This window comes from Cyprinus carpio, unplaced genomic scaffold, assembly GCF_018340385.1.
Source record: "Cyprinus carpio isolate SPL01 unplaced genomic scaffold, ASM1834038v1 S000006530, whole genome shotgun sequence".
Lineage (NCBI taxonomy): Eukaryota > Metazoa > Chordata > Actinopteri > Cypriniformes > Cyprinidae > Cyprinus > Cyprinus carpio.
In genome coordinates this window covers 513,746-523,797 of record NW_024879195.1, presented here as the reverse complement: position 1 = coordinate 523,797, position 10,052 = coordinate 513,746, and the positions used below count along the sequence as shown (strand labels likewise).

At 36.7% G+C, this 10,052-nt stretch overlaps 1 pseudogene; it reads left to right on the top strand.

Annotated features, from left to right (window-relative positions):
* Positions 1 to 421: 421 nt before the first annotated feature.
* On the top strand, positions 422 to 8,904 carry LOC122143912 (annotated as a pseudogene).
* Positions 8,905 to 10,052: the final 1,148 nt, after the last annotated feature.

Below are 10,052 nucleotides of genomic sequence, written 5' to 3'. Positions count from 1 at the left end.
GCTTTGTGATTTCAATGCAACAGCTAGTTTTCCCACCTTGTCGTGTTTTATTGGAAGCGCACGCATATAATAGGAAAATTATTAAACGTTAAAATAACGTTAATCGACTAGGTAGTTTGTCAGCTTTTTTATTATTTAAACACCCAGGCTGGTTCGCAGGGAGAAGAGCGTCCATTATTAGTGCAGGATCTGAGCTGAGGGTGGGATCAGCTGATGATAAAGTTACACGGTTACAGTGCAAGGTACTTACTTTACTCTAGTCTACCTGAAGAGCTGGACTATCACCCTCACCAGTCTGATATGAGATGTGCACAGGACTGAAGAGGAACAAGACACCCTCTCATATTGCTGCATTTTAGTGTTCGCTTTAGTTTTTCTTTTAAAATCATAATTTCTGTTGTTTTCTCCACTTGCACCAAAGATGTCCTGTCTTTTGCTTTTGGTTGTAGTGATGTGGGTGTGTTTTTTTTTTATTTAAAACTAATAAACACATTTTATTTATAATATATTATCCCCATATATTTATGTTAGGTCATTTGGTAAAAAAGCTGGAAAACACACAAAAGATAGATAGCTAGGATAGATAGATAGGGATAGATAGATAGATAGATAAGATATTATAATATTACCCTATTATTCCAGATCATAAAATGTATTTTCTGGTAGCAGAGCAAAACAGAGAATTGAATACACAGTATCTCTACCCCCTTATAGGTAAACATCCTGTACAGATTCTTGTGAGATTAGATATTTAAACAGACCTGTTCTATAAAAAACATTTGTCAACACTGTGTACAATTACAGGTTCACCTCCCTTGTTTTAGTCGTGGTACTAAACTATAGTCTGTAATAATTCAGAATGATGTTGTTGATATAAGTTAATATAGAAAATACAGAGTCCTGCAGTCTGGTATTGCCAAATAATGACATTTTGCCACATATTACATGTCACTATTAAAACTAGTGCTATTGAGTGTGTCACGTACAGGAATGCAGCAACGTAAGTCACATAGAGGAATGTTAAGAGACTCAATGTGTATACAGTGTCTGAAAAATACGGATGAACAAATAGCCAACACCTTTGACAACACAAAGCACAGTCACAACAAGCATTTCTAAATCATATGTAAAACCAGATTGTGGAATCAATAATATGATTGCATATCAAATTTAGCTTTGTCGGAATAATGATGTTGAACAAAAGATAAAAAAAAAAAAATTGTTGCATCTGTATCTGCTCTGTCCATTTCTCACCAGAATGGGTGATTCCATCAGCACAGGACTTCAAGTAAATATGCAGTGTGAAAGTCTCTACTAGCTAAACTTTACCCTACAAATGCATGATACCAGGAACTGATTCTTAATGTGTGTGTGTGTGTTTTATGTGAAAAAGTCTACTCACTTGTTTAACAGGTTTTTTTGTTTGTTTTTTTGCCCTGAAACACCGTTGACCTTGAGGTGTATAGCTCTAATGCATGCATGTGGTTTAGAAAGAAAAGCAACCCTTTGGCTGAGTTCTGTTATTTTCACACATTTCTCAAATTGTTACGTGGCGTTTTGTGTTCATGTATGAACATAGTGTGCTTGAAGAGGCCATACCCTGTTTAACCAGACAAAGAGGGGAAGGGAGGGGAGGGGAGTGAATGCCAAGGAGGCCATCTGATTGGTCCGTTCATGCGGGGGTGTGTCTAACAGCCTACGATAATTGATGGTTTAAAGCTCAGTGGTTATTGATAAATGTCAGGGATCATGGGGGTCAAAATGGTGATAGACTCAGAGACTATAAAGGGGTGGTGCTGAACAGAATGAAAGAATGAACAGAATGAACTCTTCTTGCTATCCTTCAGATATTCTCTTAATTATAGCCACCAGGCCTTGCGGTCACGTGCCGTCTTGTTAATTGATGTTAACTGATTTCTTAGATCTTCTTTTAATGAATTGCTGGCAGTTCCAAGAACTATAAGGAATTGTTTATGTTAACTGGTTTATTAGATCTTCTTTTATTTATATTTACAGACACATACACTTATTATCTAACACACATACTTAGTGTACACTTAAATTATTTTTTATTTTTTTTGCACATAATATACATGTACATACATAACTGCTCATTGTAATATATCTGCCATACAAATGTCAATTTGTATATTGTCATTCCTTACCTACTTACTTGTATTTTTTGTATTTTTTATTCTTTTATTGTGTGTTTTTTTGTTCTATCGCTGTCATTCAGTTGCACTGCAGAGCTTCTGTCACGAAAACAAATTCCTCGTATGTGTAAACATACCTGGCAATAAAGCTCATTCTGATTCTGATTCTGATTCTGAGATAGGGCATTTGAAGTGAGGGCTCCAAATCTATGGAATAGTTTGCCAGTGGATATTAGATCATCTGAATGTGTGTCTGTTTTTAAATGTCACTTGAAAACATGCATAGATGTGCTTTTAATATTTTGTGATGTTTTTGTGTATTTTTGTGTTTGATCTTTTTTGCGTTATTATGCTTTATTATATATGGTGTATAGGTCTTCATAAATGTATCTTGTATGATTGTTTTTAAGTTGTGTGAAGAACGTTGTGCATTGTAGCTTTAAAAGTGCTATATCAATACAATTTTACTTACTTTACTTACTAATTATTTGTAAACATTTTTATTTATTTATTTTTTTACAGTATTTTTTACTGGTATATACATGTTGTGGACACCACTTGCAGCTTCATCAATCACTTATCTTTCAGTTACGATCAAAGATCAGTGTTAAAGTACATTTATTAGTTATGATGCAACATTCATACTAACATACATGTAATTCGATTAATTGTGCAGCCCTAATACATCCATCTACTTAACACATTATCTACAGTCTTTAGCTTAGACTTTAAACTGACTTGGCTTTACATTATCCACCTTATTTTTAACCATAAGAGCGCTAACTGACTTTCGGTGTCATCAGCTTCCAGTTATTTTAGCTGTACAAAAACAGTCCATTTTGCTTGATAATGCAAACTGTTATTTGTTATCATATTATTTTAATTATAGTAATCATAAGCACACTGGTTTGTAGTGCAAATACTTGTGCTTTTCACCGTTTTAATTGACTGAGTTATTCTTGTTATCTACCTACAGAAGCTAACAAATCGGAAGACTAGCACATTCACTAGATATAGCTTACTTTCTTGTTGTAATACAAAGGTGGATAACACTTCAGATTATGCCGTTGTGAGGACACACTTTTTTAAAGGGGTCATATGATGCGATTTCAAGTTTTCCTTTCTCTTGGAGTGTTAACAAGCTCTTGGTGCATAAAGAAGATCTGTAAACTTGCAAAGACTAAAGTTTTAAACCCAAAGAGATATTCTTTATAAAAGTTAAGACTCGTCCACGCCCTCCTAATACCCCTCATTTAAACATGCCCCCACATGTCTACATCATTTGCATAACGGCGCCCAATATTCACGCAAGAAAAGAAGGCATAACCTTTGATTCTTGCTGTTGCCGCCGGCGCCATGTTGTGGAAGATGCTGTTTCACTGTGAAAGCGAAAATACTTTGTTTGGTCTCCCAAAAGAGGAGACAACTAGAAATCGGTGGTTAATTTGTATTTACAACACTGTTCCAGAACAGCTCAACCCAAATATTCATAGATGTGTGCAGAACATTTTTTGGAGGACTGTTTCCTGATGCATGGAGAGCAGACTACAATGCCAGCTGTTCTGACACACAGTCTGTAAAGAGGTTTACATATGTAAAGAATTTTACAATGTTTATTGAATTTTGAGTTTTTGGTTCAAACGTGAGTTTTTTGTTGTTTTTAGTTTTTCTTGTCACAAATGCAGACATGGTTTTATGTTAAGCAATGCAATGCATGAAAACACAGTATAAGTCATTATAATCCGTAACTATGTCCCCACTGGATACAACAAATGGCTCGTTTGTAATGGGTTTTATTGTTATTGTGGCGCCGGTGTTCTGACCGGGACACGCATCACAGTATGGCAAGAGGCGTAACATTTTCTGTCACATGCTTGAGGCATTCAGCCAATCACAACACACTGGATAGCTGGCCAATCAGAGCACACCTCATATTTCAGACTGATGAGCTTTGTAAAAAACTATGCGTTTCAGAAAGGCGGGGCATAGAGGACAAACAATAATGTACAGTATGTGGAAAATAATGTTTTTTTTTTAAACCTTAAACTGCATGAGCACATTTATTTACACAAATACACAAAATAATGTTCTTTAAGGCAACATCATATGGGACCCTTTTAATAAATGTTTAACAATTATTGTAGAAGCCTAGTTCAATAAACAAGCAGTTAATATTGGTAACTTAAATTTCAGAACGCAATATGGTCAGCCAGTGTTTTTTAAACAAAGTTATGGCAGAATAAACCATTGCTCGTCTTAGAGCAACACATGCTGTGTTTTTGTCCCTGTGTGAATGGGTGTTTTTTGGACGAATAGGTAAGGGTGAGTAATTCATTCGTTTAGTTCAGTGTTTTGAACCGATCTTGTGAGTGAATGATTCAAAATGACTCATAAAGACAATGACTTGTCGCCACCTACTGGTCTACTTGCAGAGATCGCTGAATAATTCCCACACAGAATGTCACTGATAACACAGTGAAAAGTCATAGTGTTGTTGAACTGTATATCAACACACTAACTATTAATAATATGAATTTCAGTTTGTATGGTCTGTGTACGCTTGTAAAATGTTTGCATGCATAACTAAGAATGCTTAATATGTTGATGCATGCCATTTTACAGACCATGTCCTTGTTGTAACCAATGATTGTTTTGTGTCCACTCAGACGAAATGCCATCAGTACAGCTTCAGTGGGGTGTGCGGTCACTCGCCTCCATCCCCTCCCCTGCCACACGTCAGTGGCTGAGTTTGTGTCGGGGCGCCGCGGCTGAATGTAAAACCTGCTAAAGTTGCACGTGGTTACTGGGCACTCCAGAGGAGACAGCAGACATCCTGGCCAACCTAGAGAAAGATGGCATGGTGAAGAAACTCACAAAATATGAAAAAACTGGTAAGTACTTTTTTTTGAAAGTGACATGTGGCCAAGTATGGTGACACATACTCAGAATTAGTGCTCTGCAATATCCCATCCTAAGTGCACACCTACAGCAGTGAACACACACACAGAGCAGTGGACAGCCAATGCTGCCGCAGTTGGGGGATCGGTGCCTTGCTCAAGGGCCCCTCAATCGTGGTATTGAAGGTGGGAGAGAGCGCTGTACATTCACTTCCTCCAGCTACAATCCCTGCCGGTACAAGACTCAAACCCACAACCTTTGGGTTACGAGTCAGACTCTTTAACCATTAGGCCACGACTTCCTAGTCTTATAATTAATTTTTTAACCCATATTTATGATAATATGAATTGATTTTACCTCACCTTACTCCCTGATTTAAATTTCTATTTCTCTGTGTGCCAGCTGGATAGCACGTACTGACCCTAAAAGATGTGGCTCGCGTGGAGAGTAAAACTGTGATGTCCACTAAGGACCAAAGAGACACTATTCCCATTCCCGCCGGAGGTGCCAAGTCCCAGCTGGGCAGCTGGATGAGTGAGGAAGTCTTTCAGAAAGCCAGAGAGGACCGCTTTCCTGGCTGCATGGCAGGTTGGTGTGTTGACTCAAACCACCGAACAATAGCTGAAACCTGTCAAATAGTTGAAACATAAAAGGTATATAAAAATGTGCCTTTTTGAATGTTAAAATAATGATATAAATAATATTACTAGGGATGCATGATAAATATCACACGATATTTAATGTGCATCTCGTCAGTAAAGCCGGTTCTGTAATCAGCGGTAAATCTCTACACGTGTGTGCTTTCATGTGGAGCAGCATTTACTACACAGAGCTGTTGTTCACTGACAAGCTGGGCAAAACCAAAATCATCTTTTGCGCATGTTTTGCCCGCAGCTTGTCAGTGAACAACGGTCATGTGTAGTAAATGCTGCTCCACGTGAAAGCACGAGGGAGAGGATGTGCATTAAATATCAGTCGATATTTATCATGCATCCCTAAATATTATAAATATAATTTATATTTTATAAACAGATTTCAATATTATTTTATATATTACTAAATATTAATTAGAATTATATAAACTTATGAATTTTAATATAAAAATATCAAAAATATTTTCAATTATACCTGAAGTATATTAAATAGTCATTGCTTGCTCTGAAAATGATTAAAACTTTCCATTTTTGTAAAATGCACAGAATCCTTTTAGTAAAACTCATTTGTTATTTAACCTGAAATATTCTTTTAAATAAAAATACCCATCAAAATTGTTCATCAGTCCCACACTCATATAGGATAGTTTGGGACACCGTGAGGAAACTTTTGGTATGCGCAAAACATCTCTTAAATATTTGTGTTTCTGTCCCTCTGTAGGACAGCACTATGTCTGTAATCCCCTTCAGTATGGGCCCAGTGAACTCTTCTCTCGCTAAGTTTGGCGTTCAGGTGAGATTCTCCATTATGTGGTGGCCAGCATGGGCATCATGACCACGCATGGGGACACCTGTGCTGGAAGGAAACTAGGCCGAGGGGGCGGAGTTTGTGCGCTGCCAGCACTGTGTGGGCCGACCTTACCCACTCAAAGGTACCTTTCATTTTATTAATTAAGTCAGATTAAATGTAAATGTGATTCAGTCAATCAAGTGAAAGTCCCAAATTTCACCAGTTTACTTCAAATTATCCATTGTGTCACTTTACTTTGCCATATATTGTTTATTATTTACAGTATTATTTGAATAATACACTACCTTTCAAAAGTTTGGGGTCAGTAAGATATTTGTTTTCAAAAGGCTGCATTTATTTGATTAAAAATACAATAAACATAGCTCCATTGGGAATTATTACTACAATTTAAAATAAATTGTTTTCAAATTTAATATTTGTCAAAACGTAATTTATTTCTGATGGCAAAGCTGAATAATCCGAATAAATACTCCAGTCTTCAGTGTCACATGATCCTTCAGAATTCATTCTAATATGCTGATTTGCTGCTCAAGAAGCATTTCTTGTTATTATCAACGTTGAAAACAGTTGTGCTGCTTAATATTTTTTGTGGAAACCATGATACATTTCGTATCAGATTCTTTGAATTGAAAGTTTAAAAGAACAGATTTCGTATCAGATTCTTTGAATTGAAAGTTTAAAACGCTTTTATCCAAAGCGACTTACAGTGCATTCAGGCTATACATTTTTTACCATGTGTGTTCCCTAGAAATCGAACCCACAACCTTTTGCGCTGCTAACACAATGCTCTACCATTTTTTTGTAACATTATAAATGTCTTTACTGTCACTTCTGATCAATTTATTGTATCCTTGCTGAATAAAAGCTCTACCATTTTTTGAAAAAAAAAATAAAATAAAATACTGCCCCAAACCTTTAAACTGTACTATATATATTTTTTTTCTCGTCACTATCTTATGTTTCTTTGTTCTTCTTGCACAGCTCCTTTAATAAACAGCTGGCCTTGTAACCCGGAAAAGGTATTGATCTCACATCTTCCTGACACCAGACAGATCCTCTCCTTCGGCAGCGGTTACGGTGGAAACTCGGCTCCTTGGAAAGAAGTGCTTTGCTCTTCGTATCGCCTCACGCATTGCCAAAGACGGAAGGCCTGGTTGGCTGAACACATGCTGGTATGGGACATCAAACTGAATTTTTTTGCTTATCCCCTTTAAGACATTTGGAGTTTATGAGAGTTTACAACCTTATATACAGTATTAAATATTAGCCATATTGATCAAGTGACAATAAATCGTACTTATGTACTACTCTTTTAGCTGGAGTCGTCATTTGTAAAACATGATGTTGATAGACGTCCCTGTTACTTTCTCCACCAGATTCTCGGAATCACAAATCCTCAGGGTGTAAAACGTTACATTGCAGCAGCATTCCCGAGCGCTTTGGGGTGGGAAAACGAACCTTGCCATGATGAAACCAGCACTGCCAGGCTGGAAGGTTGAGTGTGTGGGCGATGACATCGCCTGGATGAAATTTGAACAGTAAGGGGTGAGAAATATGACTTGATTCTAGACAAGAACATGCATCTGATGACACAGGATGTGTGGGTTAATGGGCAGACAGAAATGACACCATATCTTTTATTTTAGCATTATATTGGCAGCAGAAAGAGAACTAATTAATACTGAAATAAGTACATGGCTCTCAGTAACCAAAACACCCACTTGCTGAGAAACAGTTTTGCTGTATGTGTTGATTACTGTTGTCTATGGTTATAAATAAATGTTTTTAACAGACAGTGGGTATTTTGATTCTCTCTTCACCAGGTTAAACTCAGAGCTATTAATCCAGAGAATCGGTTTTCTTTGGAGTTGCCCCCGGACATCCCTGAAGACAAACCCTCATGCTATGGCAACCATCTCCAGGAACACAGTGTTCACTAACGTGGGAGAGACCAGTTGATGGGGGGTGTTTGGTGGGGAGGGGTCTGGGGGGAGGGAAAACCACCTGCACCTGGAATCAAACTCACAGACTGGCATGGAAAATCCTGGAAGTATGGTAAGATCATTGTTTAGCAAACTTTTTTTTACTATATATATATATTTAAAAATAAGAAAATATATATAAAATATATACATAACAAATATGATTATATAAATATCATTTATTCATATACCAAATAAAATGATCTATTGTATATGGACAGCAATGTGGCATAATGTTTTGTTTTCTCAGGTGATTCTACACTGTGTGCCCCACCCAAACTCCATGGTTTGTGCCCCGGCTGGCCAGTGCCCCATCATAGACCCACTCTGGGAAAGTGATGAGGGTGTCCCCCATTGATGCCATTGTATTTGGTGGCAGAAGACCAGAAGGTGGGTGGTATCACTGAATCAGAAATTGTCTATAGAAAATATACATTTTATTTAAGAACTCAATTCTTTTAAGGCCTGTTCCACAATGAACTAAAACCCATTTAAAAAGACCATCTTTTTTTTACCTGAAAAAAATACACACTTAAATGCATACCTTGGGTCTTTAGCGACCGGGGACATCATTCTCTACCCTCTCGCCTCCTTCATTTTTTAAAGTTAAACATCAACTTTCTTAGTATTTTATCAATTCTAGTCCAATTTTAACCATATAAAGAAAAAAAATAGTTAAAAATCAAAATAATACGTGTTCTGATATTTTTTTTTATAAAACGTGTCTAGGGGTCTTGAGGTATCTTTACTGCAGAAAAATTAATATACGCAATGAAATATAAATGTCACTGCCATTTGATGCTTGTGTGGTAAATATGTACTAGTGATCAAAATTTTGAATAAGTCATTGAAAAATCATCTGATCTATGGCTGAGATCATGAATATGAGGCAGATGCTATCTACTGTGGAAGTTCGCTCTACTATCACAGCGATGGTTATCATATCTATTGATCATCTGACTGTTTCTATCTATCTATGCTTATCTAGTCTATCTCTCTAGCTATCTATCTATCTATCTATCTATCATCTGACTGTTTTATATCTATCTATGGGCTATCTATCTATCTATCTATCTATCTATCTATCATCTGACTGTTTATATCTATCTATCTATCTATCTATCTATCTATCTATCTATCTATCTGACTCGACTATCTTTCTTACTATCTATCTATCTAAAAATGAATCTATCTATCTATCTATCTATCTATATCTATCTATCTATCTATCCTAGCAACATGCTAATAATGTTAGAAAACATGCTAGTCACATGCTAATCATGCTAGTGACATGCAAGTCACTTGTTAATCATGCTAGAAACATGCTACCGACATGCTAGTCACTTGCTAATCATGCTAGGAACATGCTAGTATCTACATCTATTTGTGCTAGAAATATGCTAGCGACATGCTAGTAACTTGTTATTCATGCTATTGACATGCTAGTCACTTGCTAATCATGTTAGGGAACATGCTAGTGACTTGCTAATCATGCTAGGAACATGCTAGTGACATGCTAATCATGCTAGAAACATGCTAGTGACATGCTAGTCAT